Below are 17,901 nucleotides of genomic sequence, written 5' to 3' on the forward strand. Positions count from 1 at the left end.
GAGAACCTCCTCTTTTTCTGTTGTTGCCATTGTTGTGTGTAGGCTAACTGAAAACTTGGTGCTTTTTAACTTCTAAAAGACTGAAATGGGAAGGGCAAATGACTGGGTTGGGGGGTAAGCAGGTTGATGAGCTGAGTTGCCTTAGTGTCATTCCATTATGAATTTCTATAAGCAGTGCTTCTGAATTGTCAATTTTATCAGCCAAATATAATTTTTGTATGTGTATGATAGAATAAGTATCGCACATCTCAGCCAACCTATGCTTTTCCTTCTTCTCCCCAATTCCCAAAGGACTTTGAAGAAGGGAAATCAATAAATCAATTGGTACCTTGTCCAATACCCATTTCAGTGACATAACAATGCCATTTGCTAAAGATCAGATGTTAGTTATGGAAAGAGACTGAGACGTTTCCATTTGATAATGTATCTCTTTGCCTTTGTGAATCAGATACAAAATAGGAATAGTGGAGTGTCCTTGTAAATAATTATTTTTGTGCTGACCTTATCAAAAATTAATCAGAGGGTAATTATGGAGAGAATGATAAAATATCATTTATATCTCAGGGTTTATTACAAAAATAGTTGGGAATGTTTTCTAGGCTTATCTGATAATATTTCATTCAAGAAATGTCCCTACTGTGGCTAAATCAACTTTTTAGTAATTAGATTTTTATTTTTTTTCAAATCTGATTTTAGAAATGTATGTATTCTTTCCTCTTGGTCCTTAAAAATGACACCAGAATTTAACATTTACAAATCTATAAACAAACACTTAAATGCACTAAATTAGCTCTGATTTTTGGAGAAAAACTATACAACTTGAAAGAATGCGTTTATAATACCAGGAATCCCACATTTTTTGTTCTGTTTTGTTCATTCAGACACATATTTGCACATATCCAATGTTCTTAAATTGGGATAAAACAATACTATTTTTGTTTAGTCTTTCCCCCAAATGCTTCAATGCTATATGTAACTTCATTTCTAAAATTTCCTCCCTTTGAGCCAATACTCTTTTCACACAGACCTTGAAGATTTTATTATCAATATATTATTAAAGGAGTATGCCTTACTAAGAACCCTAAAATATGTGGGAACATAATAATTACAAGGATAATAACCACCGTAAAGTGCATATCTAAAGCCCCATAGTCAAACTGTACTGGACTGAGGGTCAGAAGAGGCGACTTTGGGGCATTTGGGCTTTCCCACCTGGCGTGTGATTCTTTGCCTGTATTCAGCTCAAGTTCCTCACCAGCAAACTACAACTGTAAGAATAGATGGTCTTTAAGTTTGCTTCCAAGTGTGAAATTCTTTGTGTTTGTGGTTCCCCGAAGAGACTTTGATGACTTAGCATTAGGAGAGCTCTTAGAAGGTAGTTGTGAGTTCCTGGGGGAATGCTGGATTTTGTATTGGAGAGCTTGCAGGCTTTTATCTGTGGGAGTATTGACCAGGAAGTCTCTGGTCCCTCAGCACTCCTGTGCGGCCACACTGGGCACAGTGTGGTGGTCTGTGGGCTAACAGTCCAGCTAACTGCTTTCCTCTTGACCCTGGAATAGGGTTGTTCTCTAAACATTGGTCATATCTTAAAATGAAAGCTTCCAAACCCTTGCTTAAGCATATGGAGTCAGAAAGAAAGAGAGTCTGTTGTGAGACTACTACAGCAAAGCCAGCAGGTCTCCTCTGAGCTACTAGTTTGTGCTGGGACCATCTAAAGCTCCCGGAAATAAAGGACTTGGAAACACAGTGAGAAGGGATTAGATCACCTCAAAATTTGTGGAACTAAGGACAGTCCTTAACCACTGGGGGCGGGGGGGGTGTGGGAGATGGGGGTGAAATCTATATAATGAATATATGTCCCATTGGATATGGGCAAAGGTGGTAATCTCGTCACCTACAAAGTTATTTAACTACATCTGGATCTAAAGATTATACTTCGCTCTCGCCTATGTTCTTCGCTATGCAGCAACCGGGAATTAGTGGGCTTGGCCCTGTGATCCCTTCTCTACTGGCAGCTCGCACCTGGAGAGCAGGTGAGGCGGCCACACGCGCTCCGCGTTCCGTTTGCCGCCGGCGGCAGGGCCAGCTTGAGGCCTGGACCCGAGCTGGCCTAGCGCCTGAGGCGGCTCCCCCTACCGGGAATCCGGAGCAGCGCCGGTGGCTGAGCGCAGGGTGGCAAAGCCGCCTCCCCGAAGCCCGTTCCTTCGTGGCTTCGCGGGTGGGATCCATGAGCTGCCGCCGGCGAGGTCCGCCAGCGCAGGGCGGAAGCGTTCGGTCCGAGTGACGACCATTTTCCTGCATAAGCACTTAGCTATGAATAAACATCTGAAACGACGGCTCCTTAAACCGAGTGGCTGCCGCGCGCCTCTAAGTGGTGTGGCCGCGGTTGGGCGGGGGTGAGGGTAGGGGTAAGACAGGAGAGTGGAGGGAAAGATGCGAGGCAAAGGAAGGAGGTGCATGCGTGCGTGTGTGTGTGTGCGTGTGAGTGTGTGTGTGCGTGTGCAGGGAGCTGCCCCAACACGCGGTCCCCGAGTTCAGAGGCGCTTAAGTTACTAACAAGTCAGGGACGACCCCTGGAGAGGTAGCCGACCATCCCCGTTACACGGCGCCCTTTTCTCCGGCCTGCGATCCGTGCGCGCTGCAGGTAGTCAGGACAACCCACCTCGGCTCCGGATGCCCTCGGAGACCCGGCCTCCAGGATCGAGGGCCTCGGCCGGGGCGCAGCTACCTTGCACTCCTAGGCTCTGATACAACCGATAGTTCACTGGGGCCTTCGAATGTCTCAAGTTCAGGTCAGCAGAGGAGTTCCCAAGCTCCAGGCCTCGGCTTCTCCTTCGGGACTTCTCTCCCGGGTCTTGGGTCCTAGCAGTGCCCCGAAGGCAAAGCCGTCTGGAGTGAAAGACAAGAGGGCGAATTGATTTCAAAGTGGGAGAATGCTTGCACGTGCTCGGGGGCCCCCAGCTCGTTTAGGAGCGCGCGGTGCTGGAGCTCAGACTAGGGTGCATTTTGGGCGCGCAGATTTGAGCGATGCACACTCTGCTGGGCCAGAACAGCCATCAGTTCTGTCTGAGAGCTGCCGTGGGAATCCACGTGCGAGGTGGGTGGGTCGAGAACCGAATCTTGAAGATTGGTCACCAGGGAAGCCGAATTTGCAAAGCCTAGCCCAATCCTTGAGGCATTTTATGTAGGCTAAGACGCTGGAATATAGCAGCCATACACCTAACAAAGATGGGACATGAAAAAAAATGATAGGGAGTAAAGGGGTGAGGGTTTGACCTACCACGGGGCATCTTGCCCTTGCCTCCTTCTCCTCAGGCCGAGGGCAGCCCTGGAGGTAGCGCGAGGCGCAGTGGATGTCACCAGACCGCGCCCGGGGTTCCTGAGGTCGCACCCCCCTCCCCCCCACCCCAGGCAAGAACCCGGCAGTCTCGGAGCAGCCAGAGGCCTCCTAGGCATCCTCGGCCGAGGCGGGGCCTAATCTAAGAGCCCGGGTGGGTGTCTGCAGCCAGACTCATACCGCAGACCAAGCTCCAGGGAGTCTAGGGAAAGGAGGCCCGAGCTCCGGGCACTGCGGGCTGCTTCCCGGGAAGTCTCAGGCAGGGGCTTCGACCTGTGAGTGGAGAAGTCGCCTCAACGGCTTTAGCTGCAGGGAGGTTTCGTGGGTCAAGGGTGCCACAGGAGACTGTGACGACCTTCTCCAGCCGCCCGCGCTTTCTTGCCCACCTGGGGCTGAGCCGGAGCGGGGAGAGCTGATGCTCTCCAGCACACGCCCGGTTCTCTGCCCGGGCGCCTAGGCTGAGGGCGCTGGCAGGGAGCTGGCGGGGAGGAGGAAAGGATTCGTTTCCCGCCTGCTTCCTCTTCCTTTTCAGAATAAGCCAGCGATATGGTGGTTGTGCTGTTACAGAGACTGACTTTCTAAACTCCCCTCCCTTCCCAGTTTTTCTTGAAGGTCTTGCAATATCCACCCCCCCCCCAAAACACGCGCGCGCGCACGCACACACCTTTCTCCAACCTGCTCCTGCCCCCACTTTCGCCGAAAATGTAGTATATGTGAAAGGCAGCTCAGTCCAGTGTCTACAGCAGAGCCGAAAACTAAGTGCTTGGGGAGGGGGCTTCCCTGAAGGGTTTGGTGTTTCTGAAGTTGCTGATATACCCCCTTGCAAAGGAGCTCGGCTAGTTGGCGAGTAAAACTCGAGCCCCGGGGTGGGTGGGGAGGGGAGGCTGTGTGCGCCTCTCCAGAGCACTGTCTGACCTCCCAGTCTCTGGGCTGGAGGCCCCTAGGCTCAGCCAGGGGCCAGGATCAGGTTCCTAAGGTAGCAGATGAATCAGACAAGTAATCTCGCTCCTTTATCCTCCCCCGCCTCCCACCCACCCCACCACTTCTCCTTTTTTTCTTTTCGTAGACGGGCTGTGCAATAGGCAGGTAGCCAGAAGCTGCGATGTGGGAATGGTGAGCGATCCCGGGGCTGGCACTGCCCTCTTGGATTTAGGAACCGTCTAGGGATGGAGGAGGGTCAGAGGAACATCCGTTTCTTTTGAACGAGGACGCCGTTTACTTCCCCTAGACTGCTCGCGCGGGGAAGAGCTCGGAGCGGAGGGCTCTCTGGGATGGCTCTCTGAGCAGGTAAATCTGCGGCGGGGTCGAGAGCAGGTGACTGACATTTTCGGTGACGGCAACCAGGCCGGGCAGCGCCCTTTCCGGTTATCAAGAGGATTAACCTCGGGGCCTTGCCTCTGGTGGGATCTCTGCTCCCCCTCGCAGGGATTAGGGGGCGCTCCTTTCAGAGGAGGACCCAAGGGTCGCGGCCTGGGCCCTTCCTTACCTCCGAGCGACCTCTCCTCTGAGCAGGGCGGAGAGAGGAGGGGGCGGCACGCAGCCCGGTCCCTTCTTGTCGCCCACCTCGCCGAGTAGGGTTCACCGGGCCGGTCCCCCGCGTTCCCCCGGGTCACCTTCCCCGCCCCCCACCCCGCAAACACTTGTCTGAAACTTACCAGATTCCAACCTTTAGGCAGGAAAAAAAGTGTTTCATATACAAACCGATCAGGGTATTTGCAGATAATTGCGAATGTCAAATACTCGGGCGTGATGACAAAGTGCAGAGATTGCCAGGGCCCGAGCTCCGCCTGATGGGCGGGGGCTGCTGGCGGGGCTCCCGGGCCACCACACGCCTGCTCAGAGGAGGGGAGGGGGCAGTCGGCCGCAGCTGCCCGCAGCCCATTTAACCGGGGCGGCTATTCCTTAGACCTCTCCGCCGTGGAGCTGCTTCATGAATTCATTCACTGCGTCCTTACTCGAGCCCCGCGCGGAAGGGCAGTGCGAGGCTGGGGACCGCACCAGCCCAGCAGCCCTCACAGCCCCAAGAATGCACAAACACCCCAGGCAAGAGGCGCACACGAGCGGGGCTACTGGGCCTCAGTTGGACGCCGAGGCCCAACGCCCTGCCAGGCTGCGTTCCCAGAGCTACTGCCAAACTGCCACCCTCTGCTGCGTGACGCACAGGAGAGGGGCGAGTCGCAGGTTACTTTGGGGCCAACTGCTGCCCAATTTTAGCGCCAGCATCAGCCCTCTACAGAAGTAAAGACAAACTAAACTAAACTCAAATAAAAGATCCCCCCCCACACACACACACGCACTCAATTCTCCAACCCAGTCCTCCTATCCTGGTTGCAGGAGGCCGTGGTGTCGGAGGGGGGTTGTCCCTGGAGCCACAGCGCGCAGCCTGCCAGAGCTGAGCCTGTCGAGAAGGTGGCTGCTCTCAGCAGCTTTCGGACAGTTCCTCTGAGACCTCCTGCGGGCATGCTCAGAATGTTTCAAGCGCCCCAAAGCCTAACATAATAAAGTTACCCTTGTTAAATTCCAGATCTACTGCAAACCGAGAGGAGCCATTATAGATGGGATGATACAGTTAGTGGCAGATCTGCAGCTTCCCGGCGGTCAGAACAGCAGGGGTGGTGGGGTGATGGGGATTTGGGCGCTGGCCCCGGGGGCTGGAGAGGAGAGGAGAGGAGCAGTAGAAGTACGCACAGTGCGTAAGGCATCGTAAGGAGCACCTCAGGCAACCCGGAGCTGGCTCTTGTGTTCTGGGAGGAGACTGAGAGACCTTGGCGCGATCGGTCCCTTTCCTTTCCGAGGGCCGAAGAAGTGGCGGGGATGCTTCCGAAGGCCGGGCAGAGGGGAGGGAAGGGTGGAGGAGTGCGTGGGCGTGTGCAGCTGGGCTACAGATGGCGGCAAGTCCAAGAGAGCGCGTTGGGACGTCTGTCCTGGGCGTCCCTGTCCCCGACCCTCACCCCGCCCCCGCCCCTTCCATTGAATGCCTGAAGTCAGCATATCCCTGGAAGCCCTTGAAGTTTTACACTACAGTTGTCTGAGGTTTCCAACGACGACAAATTAGAAAAACGCTTCGGCTGCAACCCAGTACCTCAGTCTGAGAGTTGGGGGGCGGGGACGTTACTAGATGCAGAACTGGGGAAAAGGAGAGACTGGCCTCCCCAGCTTTCTCTGCCTCTAAAACTGCAGGGTTGGGGTGAGGGAGGGCAGGGGACTAAGGCCTGGGGCCGGAGAAGCTCTTCCGCAGTTGGGAAGCCAGATCTGCAGAAGCTGGGCGCTTGGCTACTTAGCCAAGGGCCACCAGGAGTGCTCCGGGAGCTCGGCTTTCCATATCCTTACCAGGAAGGCCTCGATCTTGCCGGAAAAGCCGACTGGAGGTCACCAGGGACAAACAGGGTGGCAAGCTCTGCAGGGGACTCATCCAAGTCCAGTGAGGCTAGTGTAGACAGACAACACTGTCTGTCCCCAGCCTGGGTGGCAAGCTGGGGCCCCACGAGTGCAAGATGTGATTCTATTTGACTTTCCAAATCAAAATGCATTGACTGGGGCCCAAAGAGTTCATGGCACATAACTATCTTAATTAAACCTGTTATAAACAGACAAATCACTTCTCCTCTTGCACATAGAGCTCTGGGAGGTCGCATGGGGTCTGGCAGAAGCCTGGCTTGGGGGGATGCTCTTTTTTTAAAAGGAGCATGAATGAGTCAAAGAGAAAAAGAGTAAGAGTGGAGTTTCCACAGCCTCAGAAAACAGGTTAACTGCAACCAAAACATAGGATGGCAGGGAGGTAATGGCGGGGGTAAGGGGGTACTTAAAATCCTAGGGACCACTTGAGTTCACAGAGCAGCTCTGACAGGAACCCGCAGCCCAAGGTGGACCTGAGTGGAAGGGCAGGGAGGGAAGGGGAGGCCCCGGGCTTTTGGGGCAGGCTGAGGTGCCCATTGCTGAGGTTCTAAGTTACCCTACTCAGCCCTGCTCTTTCCTTGCTAATCCTTCCATCTTTCTCTGCCACTGTTTTCAACTTCCTGTCACTCGGAGGACTGCACCAAGAGGACACGTTCTTCCTTAATATGGTCAGCTTGGGGGACAAGGGAGCACCCCTGTGAGTGCCCTGAGCACTTAGAGACTGGAGTTGGCAACACTGGGGAGGATGGGCGGGAACTGGAGGCTGGCCCACAGCAGATGGTAAGGAAAGTTGTCTGTAACCTTCTGGGAAAGCAGGGGATGGCGTGTATACACCCACAGCTCAAGGTTCGCTCCCTCTGCAGCAAGCACCAACACTGGGGCATTATCTGGAGAAGGGAGAAGCGGGTCGGGTGCTCTGATGCCCTCAGCCTGCGGGTGCGGAGGAGAGGTTGGGGAAGTGGTGGCTCAGAGAAGAGTCGGTAAGACACCCTTCTCCGCTGGGAATGCTCAAAGGGCTGAGTCTATCGCCAGGTAACTCTGGTCCTCCGGAAGTTACAAGGCAGAAGGCTACCTTCCGCTGACTTTGGGTCTCACAGACTAAAACAAGCCGAGCTAAGGAAAAGCTCATCAAGTTTTAAACTAAAAGTGGAAAGCAAAAGTTCTCCACAGTACGTAAACACTGAAGGTGTGAGCGCACAGGTTGGGGTGTGTTCCTTGGAACTTCAGAAGCCGGTTTTCCCCTCCCCCCAACCTGGTTTGCAAACATGAATTCTCTTTGCTTTTCATTGAGTAGCTTCTGACCTCAACAATAATCTGGTTCAGCAGTACTCTTCATTTCGTTTAGGCTGACGTTGGTGGGCACTAGCTCTGTTGTATCTAGTGGGGAATTTAAGTTCAGGTAAATTTTAGCATAACACTTTTCTTTAAAGTATTTTAAAATACTTTTTTACTTCCATACAACAGTGATGAAATATATATATTGCTGTGATTGTAGAGAAACATGCTCAGATTGCCTTTAGATTTCCGAGATTTTGTGTAGGCGCCAACACCTCTGTGGACACTAACGAATGGGCTATTTGCAGTTATTCATGAAAGGTCTTTTATATTTTTAAATTGAGACTTGTTCCCAGGTGGAAAAATTCCTTATGACTAAGAATATGCTTTCAAAAAGATTAGAAAATCAAAACAAAAAATTAGATGGCATTATAGTATAGAAGTCTTTACTGAAAACAACAGATATCATTAAAATCTAGGAGTTGAAGTTAAAATGTAGAGAGACTTAATTAAAATGCAAACTATTACGGAAGCACTGCAAAAGTCTTTGTCACATTCAAAGGGAAAAATCTTAAGGACCCCTGCCCTTCTTATATTATACGTGTATTGTGAGACTTGAATTGTTGTTAACATTTTCCTCCTCTGAAATAACAACAGTTCACCTTTCAAAACTCTTCACCATAGAACGACAATGATGATTGTTCTCCAGGAAAAGGACTTTTGAAACAACTTCTTTCACACACTCGCACACCCGACACAAACGCACCCACAGTTGCCGGTTTTTTAAAACGTTGCTTCTGAATAAGAGAGAGAGAGAGAGAGAGAGGGAAAGAGAGAGTAAGAAGGAGAGAGAGAGAGAGAGAGACTGGGAAACTCGAGCTTAGGTAACCAACAAACCCAATTACTAGGCTTTATTGATACTAAAAGGAAAAGTTCCCCTTGTAAAATGTCTCTGAGCTTATTAGTTATTTAAATCAGCCCCAGGGCCGGACGAGCGACGCCGCAGGCTCCCGCTGTCTACTCCTGGAGGAGAGCAGACGGCGTTTGCGCCCTGACCTGCCGCCACTCGCTCGGTCCTTGGCACCGGGGGTAAAGGCAGGCGCCGTAAGCAGAGGTGAGCCACTTGGCAGGGGTGCCGGGCCGGGCCCGCTTGGAGACAGCTCCGCGTGGCCTACGGGGATTAGATTTCAGAAATTAGAATTCAGAGACAGGTGATGAGGCGTGGATGAGCAGGCCAGGCGGACGCCCAGCCCCGGAACTCAGCAGGCCGGCGCAGCTTCCCTAGGGCGCCGCTGGGCACCGGCCGGGGCTGGAGCGCGCGAACTGGCGCGGCTGGCCGGGCGCCCCGCGAGAGTGCAGCTTCTGGACGCCTCCCGAGCGGCCGCTTGGGCGTCCAGGGCTCGCTCCTCTTTTGTGTGGGGCTGGGAGCTTTGTAACAGGGTGGGGACCAGGTGAATTTCCACCTTTGCGTCGTTGTCCCTTTTCATAACTGACAGTCTCAAAACGTCTGTGCGTGTGTGTGCGCACTAGCGCGCGCACGGGGAACAATTGAATTTAAGATAAGCCCCAGCCTACCCACTAAAGTCCTCTAAGCCCGACGTGGTGGCTCTGGAGTCCTGACGTAGCGTCCGGGCAGCGCCAGGTGATGCCCGGTTCGGCGGGGCTTAGCCTCTGGGCTCGGAGGCAACGCATCGCGGGGTGGGGAAGAACCGAGCCCCAGGGCACTGTGAACAGAGCCCCAGGACACTAACGCTGCCTGGGCCTTAGCCCGAGGGTCAAGCCTTGCCGGACTGAGAGAGTGGGCTTTGGGGTTCGTGAGACCGAGAGAACTGGCGAGTTGCCAGCCCAGAAAGCCCTCCAGGTTCCACGCCACTCCGGACGGCTTTGGGCCGCCGGATAGACCGACACCCGCTTGGTCCTCGGTCCCAGTAAGTGCCTGGGACCTTGGGTCTCGCAGCAAGCGCTCTCGCTCTCTCTGGCGCGGTTCGAGACCGGCGTGGGCCCAGAGCCGCGAAACGCTCCTGGAGCCGCTTGGCCTTGGGCTGCCTCGGATTCGGCTTCCTGGGCTCGCTCGCCCCAGCTAGGGGTGGGCGCGGATTTCACGACGCGGGCCGGCCTGCCTGGAGTTTGGGGTTCGGGTGGGGCGCCGCGGCCTGGGCTTTCCAGGTGTACTTTTCATTACAAGGAGTTGGGGCAAACTGAGGGCGCCGGTGTTCTGTCTGCCGGCCGCGTTTTTGTGTTGGGTGGTCCGGTTGTGCCCGGGGCCGGGGACCTGCCCCTGCCCCGCCGCGTTCTGAACCCGAGGACTTGGGGCGACGTGTAAGGCCGGCTCCGGGACGCAGCGGACTGAACCGGCGCCGCAGGTTCGGGCCGCAGCCCACGCGGTGGCGCTGTCGGGAGAGGACGCCTCAGCTCAGGTCTGGGACACGGGCCTTGACCCGGGCTTGGGGGTGACGGGGCCGCGATGACGAGTCGAGGCCGTGGGTTTCTTCGCCACCACCTTGGGCCCGAGATTTGGAGATGGGACCGACCATCTTCTTCCTGGCTCAGTGTTTCCCGACAGAAAAAGCAGCGGGTCCGGAACGCGACTCTGGGCTCCCATCCCGGCCGCCCCGGGGTGGGGGCGGGGAGGTAGCGGCGGCTTCTTTGGCGTTTCGTTTTCTTTCCCTCTTTGCCTTGTTACCCCGTGGTTGAAAGTCGATTTCTACTTAAAAAAAAAAAAAAGAACAACAACAGCAACAACAACAACAAAACCCCCAACTAGATTAGCAGGGCCGTCGTTCTCTCGCTGCGCGGCTGCAGCAGGAGATCCAGCTCTTAAGCTCTTGGGTCTGAAAAAGAATGAAGGGACCCGGGAGCCCTGGGGGCGTTGTCCTGTGTCCCTGGAGTAGTGCTCGGTGCCCGCAGGCCCTCCGCCCTCCCGGGCCTCCCGGCCCGCCGCCACGGCGAAAGCACACCCAGCGACTTCCCTTGGCTTCGAAACCTGTCCGCTGACTTTCCTTGCTCCGGGCAGTCAGTGCCCACCCCCGACGCCCTCTCCCATCCCCTACATGTGGGACCCTGGTGCCGAAAGCTCTCCGTCTTCGCCCGAGGCAGCTCCGGGGGCCGACCTTCGCGCGTTCCCTCCCGAGCTCTGGGCCTCTGCACTGTCTGTTCCCCTGACCCCCGACCCTCTGGCATCTTGGGTGTTCCGCTCACCGTCTAACGCGGACTAGTCGCCCACCACCTTTCCCCAATCAGCCGTCTCCCTGGGACGCATCTCGCTGTCCGGGCTGCAGGGGCTCGTTCATTTGAGGATGGGAGCACGACCTCCACTGCCCCTGCCTTAGGCGGCCCGACGGTCTCCTCACCGCTCCGCCCCCGCCCAGGCCCCTGGAGCCGCTGGGGGAGCCAGGAGGAATTTATCTTTGACTGGCGCGGGCTGGGATTTGTCCGGCTCTGATGCCAACGAGGAAGACGTGCGGATAACGAAGTAAGTGTCCCCCGCCCCTGCGCTCCGGCCAGTCCCCAGACGCCCCGGGGCAGCCTGGGAAAGGGCAGGAGCCCACCCTGGTCGATCGGTCCTTCTAGGCGCGTTCCCCACGGGGCTTTCTGGCGCCGGGCCCTTGTCCCCTCGGCGCATCCAATTTCCAATCCAAGCCCCGCGCAGTTATGCGGCCTGCGAAAATGTTGGTCACCCAGCTCTCCTCGGACAGTCAGTGGCGGAAATTGGCTTCAGAGCTGGTGTGGGCTTCAAGTGAAAGGAACGATTCCCTCCCGCCTCCTCTCGCCCCCAGCAGAGCAAGCCCCGGGCGGGGGGTGGGGTGGGGTGGGGGAGAGGCAGGCCCGCGTGGGTTCCTAGGAGCCGTCAAAGGTTTTTTGACGCTGGCTATTCCCATAGAATTTTCTCCTGTGCTTGCGGCAGTGGAGGGGAAAGGCGGCACAACTTTCCCGTGTTCTCTAAGATGCAGCGCACGGCTGGGAGGGCCTCTTGGGTGACCGGACCTGAAATCCCGGGAGCCTGGTGATAGATGCTGGGCACAGGCCACGGCGGCCCAGCAGAGAGCCAGGATCCCACGCCCAGCACCCGGCACCCTGCGCCGGGGCAGTCGGGCCTAGGCCGTCCCGCGCGGGCATCAGGGAAGGAAGGTTGGCCAGAGTTGACAGCTAGCACGGCACAAACCTCGGTGTCGAGAGACAGAAATCAAGAAATGTCATTAAAAGTGCAGGCCATAAAATAAGGGAGAAGAAAGGCCCGACGAGAGATAGAGAGCAAAAGGGAGAACATGGAAATAAGAAAAAGCATATATACTTAAGCCCAGCGTATAAAGACCCGTTGATTTTTAAAATAACAAATCTCGGTGTGATTATGAAAGACAGACGACCTTTGACTAAATAACATATGAAAAAAATTGGGAGTGGGGGAGGATGGGGGGAAAAGTCTGAGTAGATTCCCGACAAAAACGTCAGTGAGAAGCAATCTGAGGTATAAAAATGTCCCCCAAAGTGAACTTTATGCTTTGAGCACTGGAGCAAACTATCATGTAATGCGTAAAAATGCGTTCGGGATCAAATTATTTTTTGAAAAAGTAATTAAAACCAATTCTTTTCTTGAGTGTGATTTTGTTTTAAAACTGTTTGGAAATAAGCCACTTGAGGAATATAAAACAAAACCAAACAAAACTTTTGAATCATCATAATTTATTTACTGTTTTAAAAAGTAGAATATCCTAGCAAAGGGTAAAAATATTATTTAAAATTTCTTATTGTCGAAATCAAACATGCTGGAAATAATCACTTACTTCAGTTGAAATAAGGTCAATACAAAAATTGTGTAGTAAAAAGCTTATGTAATTTGAAACAGAAAAGGCCTTCATTAGAGACAAAACTCAAGAGGAGAAAGAAAAAAAAAAACCATACCGGGCATATATCACAAAAATCCCTAAAATTCTTCCTTTTTAAATCGAAAGAAATTTGTAAAATTTCTGAACACAAATCTCCAAACATTCAAAATACATTTTTGGTAATAATTCATAGTATTTGACATTTTCTTCTACGTTAAATGCAATTTAAAATTTTTGAGTTCTTTTGCCCCAAATGACAGATTTGTTCATTACCAAAAATGATCAAGAGTAAACTCCAATTAAAAGAAAAATCAATGAATTAAAAAGAGTGCAGAATCTGAAAACAAACTAGCCACAATGTACATTTAATTGTACTTAACTGTAAACTTTATTTAAATCGCCCGTCTCAGGAGTTTAATAATTTAGAATCAATAGTTCCTTTCAAAACATAATAAAATATTTACACTTTATAAAATATTAACCGATTAACAATACGGCTGTGTTGTTTATAAGAGTGTAACTGAAGTCCCCATAATCATGCTGTTGACATAAGCCTGTGAGGTTAGCGAAGTGATCCTTCGCAAAATGTAAATGAAGATCTTCAGACAGTGGTGTTTATAAAATAGCTCATTAATGACTTAAGATTGAATCGCTCCAACCATTCGCATCATCAGATATAATAATAGTGACGAATCAGACAGGAAAGATCCTGGCTAAACCATTTGCATTTTTTTCCAGAAGTACTGAAGTCCTAATATCACCAATTCTTCTAAGTTCCTGGACATTGATCCGGAGGATTCTGCAGTTCAACACCAAGGTAAGGAAAGAAACAGCATTATTATCGTTGTTAAGGTATTAATAAGAAATGCGTCTTTTCCCCATTTTGAAAACGGGCTTAAACTTTTGACAGTGGTAGTAGTTGGCTTTTGCAACACCCTCTTCCCATTCCGACTTGATATTACAGATTTTTTAAAAAAGTTTGTCAATCGAACTTACAGTTTGTTTCTTTGCAGCCCCAAACCTTTTAGCTAGCACCACGAAGTTGGTTTGCTAGAGCCACTTTGTTCTCACAGACTCCGAATTGTGCGTTTTCTCTAACTCGTTCTTTTGGGGAGGTGGGAGGGGGATGAGGTTGTGGACGGCACAGGGAAAAGCAAACGCAGCCTAAAACCCCCAGGCTGGCTCCCCGAAGCTTTGCTATCCATCTCGCTTCCTTTCTCCGCTTGTCTCCCACCGCCTCTCGGGTCGCCTAGCGCTCCTTTGGAACTTGGTGGGCGGCGACTGGGTGCGGGGTCCTTCGGATTCTGGGCTCTGAGACTTAGGCCGGGGGCAGGTTTCACTTCTGGGACCCTTTCTCTTCCAGAGTCTCCCCCGCCTCCTCCCCTGCTTTTGAGGGGAGGCCAGGTGCACGCCGCGCGCCGGTTCGTGCGGCGAGTGGACGGCGGCCTGGCCCCGGGTACACTGGGCTGACGCGGCTTCCCGCGGCGGGTGCACCCGACCGAGATTTCCATAATTGCCCCCCGAGCGCGTTTCCCGAGATCGAATTTAGTTTGGCCCTCTGGCGCCGCCGTAGAGTCAGCGCTTCTTAAGGGAGACCGGCGGCTCAGGCGACGAGATGGTTGGGAGTCCTCGGGGTCCCAGGGGTTAGGAGGGAGAACCAAGGTGTGCGGGAGCGACTAGAGATACCGCCAGCTCAGGAGGCTTCATTGGCCTCAAGACGGGCGGGGACGCGTCCACATTTTCCCGCTTCAGGTCGGGACCGGGAGTGTCAGCAGGCGCCCCCGGGGTCTCGCGGGGGCCGCGGCTCCTTCCCACGTGCTTTCTTTAAGGAGGTTCCGCGTCCAAGAGGGATCTTAGGGACAAAAGCGCGGCCAGAGCCCGGTCTGCTCGGCTAGCGCCCGGGCCACCTTAAATGAGCACCGCGGCCGGAGCCGGGCTACGGGCGACCGCGGCCGCGGGAGTCGGCAAAAGTTTGTGGCTCAGTTACGCCTTCGCGGGACCTGCTGGGGACGCCCCCGCACGGCCTCCCCCGGGATGGGGAGGCCGGGTCCCCACCGCACAGCTCTGACCGCGCTCTCAGCCTAGGGCCCGAGCGGCTTGGGATCCCAGGAGTCCCAGCCCAGCAGCCAGCGGACAGGGAGCCCCGCCGCCCTCGCTGCCACCGCGTCACGGCCTGCAGGCTGCCCGGGCTGCGCCGCTCGAGATGTCGCCGGCGCTGCCAGCGCTCCAGGGACGTCATCCAGGGATGCTCCCCGCCCTGCGACCCTCCTGCAGCCCCCTTCCCTGTGCCACCCGCCGCCCGGCGGGCAGTGCTGGTGCTCCTGCCATTCGGGACACCCGGGCTATTGTTCTGGACCCACGGCAGCGCCAACTGTGAGGGAGAAGCGGCCTTCCTAGCGCGTGCGGCGGCGCGGCGGGCCCGGACGGCTGGCTCCGCACGGAGGGGGAGCTCGAAGGCACCGGGAAAAGTTGTTCGGAGGGGCGGAGGCGGTGCGTGGTGGGCGGAGGCGGTGGGTGGGGGAGGTGATAGCCCTCCTATCTCCAAAGTCGAAAGTACTCCGCGTAGTTAGCAGAACCCGGAGCCGAGGCAGCCGTGGTTGCCTCCTGCGCGTGGGTCTGTGCCTCCGCCGGGAGACGAGGCAACCACCGCCTACCTTGCCGCCGCCTCCGAGCCGGGACTAGTGCGCCTCAGGGCTGGGCGAGGCGGCCGCGCCCTGGACCCGCCGCGAGAAGGAGGAGGAGGACGAGACCCCGGGCCCCAGCTCCCGCCTGTACCCGGGCGCACCCACCCACCAGCCGCGGCCACCGCCTCGCGAGGCCCTCGGTTCCCTGCCATAGGTCCCCCGCCGCGCCGCGCGCGCGCGGTCCTCGCCACACCGCTCTCCCACCGCCGACTCTCTCCTTCCTTCTTCTCCCTCCTCCCTGCTTCCCACCCGCCCCTCTCCAGTCCCTCTGCCTCCTCTGCAGCTCCGCCGCTGTTCGGTCGCCGGCCTCACAGCGATTGATTGATTGATGTTTAATTTCCTGCCAGGCGGGGCCCCCTCCCCCCGCAACCTCCCCGGCCCTCCTCCCCGCCCCCCCACTCTCCTCCTTCAATGCGGTGGACCAGTCTGGCTCGGGTTTAGATCTTTTCCCCCCAACCCCCATCCCGAAATAACCCAGAGACTTCCCCTACCCCCACCCCAAATTATTATTTTGAAGGCGCTAGATCTGGGGACGGACAGGGGGAGGGGGAGAAATCGGAAACCGAGGACAACCCAAAAGGACTCACTTTGCCTGATGACTCAACGCAACTAATAATCATCTCCCTCTCACTGTGTCTCTCTCTGCGGCTTGTCAGTGAGTCCGGCTTCGGCTGCTGGCGGCGGCGGCCGAAAGGGGAGAGGCTGGAGGTGACAGCTTGGGCGGCCGCCGCTTTTCCTCCCGCGTGCGGTCCCAGGTCCCTGCGCCTTCTCGCTTCTCGGTGGCACCGGCCCTACGGCTCCGGCCGCGCCTCCTCGCGAGCTAGCCGCCCTGCGAAGCGGCAGCCCCGGCCCGCCTCCGCCGCCTCCCAGTTTTCAGCCCTTTCTCGCCAGAACGGGTCTCCTTCCCGAAGGTGTGAAAAGGCTTTTTCAGCCTCCTTCTCTCTTCTCCCCTCCTCTGTCGCCTCCTCCCGCGCTCGCTCGGGTGTTCCTTTGGAGGAGCCCTCCTTTCCCTCTTCTCCTCCTCCCTCTACTCCCCCCACCCCCCATCATCATCATCATAACAACCATCGCCGCACTAAGAAGACACCCTGACCCAGGACCCTAAACGTTTGGACCTGGGAAAGAGGAAAGGGAAAGGAGGAAAGAGAAAGGAAGACTAGGAGAACACTGCAAGGCAAATCACCAGAAACTTTCCACCCTGGATTCTCTACTTTTGCTCCATGGACAGAGCCCCAGCCAGCCAAGTTACAGACAGACTGTGAGCAGTAAGTACTCAGCGCGAAGGCGCCCGCGCCAGGCTCCGGAGTTCGGGGAAGCCCCGGGGTCCTGCTGAGTTCCCTCCCCGCAGCTCTCGCGCTGTTCGTTAGACAGCGCAGCCGAGGGAATCCGGGCGGAACCTTCGCCCTCAGCCCTGGCGCTCTGTCTCTACATCACTCGCATCTCTTCTCACCTCTCCTCTGCCACCCCCACCTTGTCTCCTTGAGCCGTGGCCACGCGGCTTCTCCCACGGCCAGAGCGCCCGCGAGGATTCCCAGCGCACTTTGTTGTGCCGGGTTCCTCCTGCTTCTTGGGGATGTCAGTGACAATGTGAGTGCCGTTTCATCAGGTGTTTCCTCCTCCGCCGCCGCCCCCCAAAAATCCGGGGGTGCCGAGATCTGCGGGTTCCGTGAGGAGCGCGCTGCCAGCCAGGCGACCCAGGAGAAAACTTTTTGGAGAGATTTTAAAATTGGGGTTGATGAAGGCTGCTCCCGCACCTAATAATTTAAATTCTTTTGCTTTTGTAATTTATGCGGAAGAGCTTTTTAAAAAAATCACTCAGGATCGGATGAAGATTAGAACTTTCCAAAATAATAACGATTGTAGACCCCGCTTGAGGTTATTTTGATGAATACCGCCAAGTGTTTGGGGATGCTTATTAATGTGGAATCAGGGTTGATTTTGTGCAGAGTGTGTGTGTGTCCCAGGACGTGCTCGGTAAAGGTAAAAAGCGGGGATTCAAGGGTCTTTTTGGCAGGCCTTTGCCTACTGCCCCGCGATTCAGAACGCATTCTTCTTGTGGTTAATTTGTTTTCATATGGACTTACGTACACCCGCACCCACTCCTTGAGTGAGTGAGATGTCTTCTTAGGAAGTACACTCCTTCCGCAGCCCTGACCCCCCGACAGCAAGGTCGGCGCACTGGAGAACGGGTTATGTCAACCCTGTCCCAATGAATGGATTACTTCTGGGCGCCCTGGGCGGACTTCGTGACCCAGAGCTAACTTCTGGGAGCAGCGACTGGGCAGAATCGCGGCACACCAAGTTCTGGGTTTCCTTTGGGCCGCCCAGTGTAAGGTTGGGACCGGCTTCCCTGTTCGGGCCCCTCGGGCAGCGTGGGAGGAAGTTT

General features: G+C 55.0%; 1 protein-coding gene and 1 long non-coding RNA gene across 7 annotated transcripts in view; one reads left to right on the forward strand and one right to left on the reverse strand.

The window, feature by feature from the left end:
- The first annotated feature begins 4,434 nt into the window (after positions 1-4,434).
- The window catches only part of SATB2 (SATB homeobox 2), a 200,161-nt gene continuing 186,694 nt past the window's right edge, over positions 4,435-17,901 (forward strand). The window contains exons 1-2 of one of the 6 annotated variants that reach the window (XM_030855438.2): positions 4,435-4,624; positions 13,570-13,648. The gene's annotated coding sequence lies outside the window, so the exon portion shown is untranslated. Of the gene's footprint in view, positions 4,625-9,091; positions 9,123-11,054; positions 11,481-13,569; positions 13,649-14,017; positions 16,781-16,848; positions 17,850-17,901 lie in introns of those variants that run through there. The other 5 variants (XM_060302093.1, XM_060302092.1, XM_030855432.3 and 2 more) reach the window with 5 other exon arrangements.
- LOC132597598 (uncharacterized) lies at positions 8,438-11,952 on the reverse strand. The gene is made up of 2 exons (XR_009564578.1): positions 11,207-11,952; positions 8,438-10,712 (listed from the first exon to the last, which is right to left on the reverse strand). It is a non-coding gene; the product is annotated as an uncharacterized lncRNA (long non-coding RNA).

The sequence above is a fragment of the Globicephala melas genome, chromosome 7, assembly GCF_963455315.2.
Source record: "Globicephala melas chromosome 7, mGloMel1.2, whole genome shotgun sequence".
NCBI classification, from domain to species: domain Eukaryota; kingdom Metazoa; phylum Chordata; class Mammalia; order Artiodactyla; family Delphinidae; genus Globicephala; species Globicephala melas.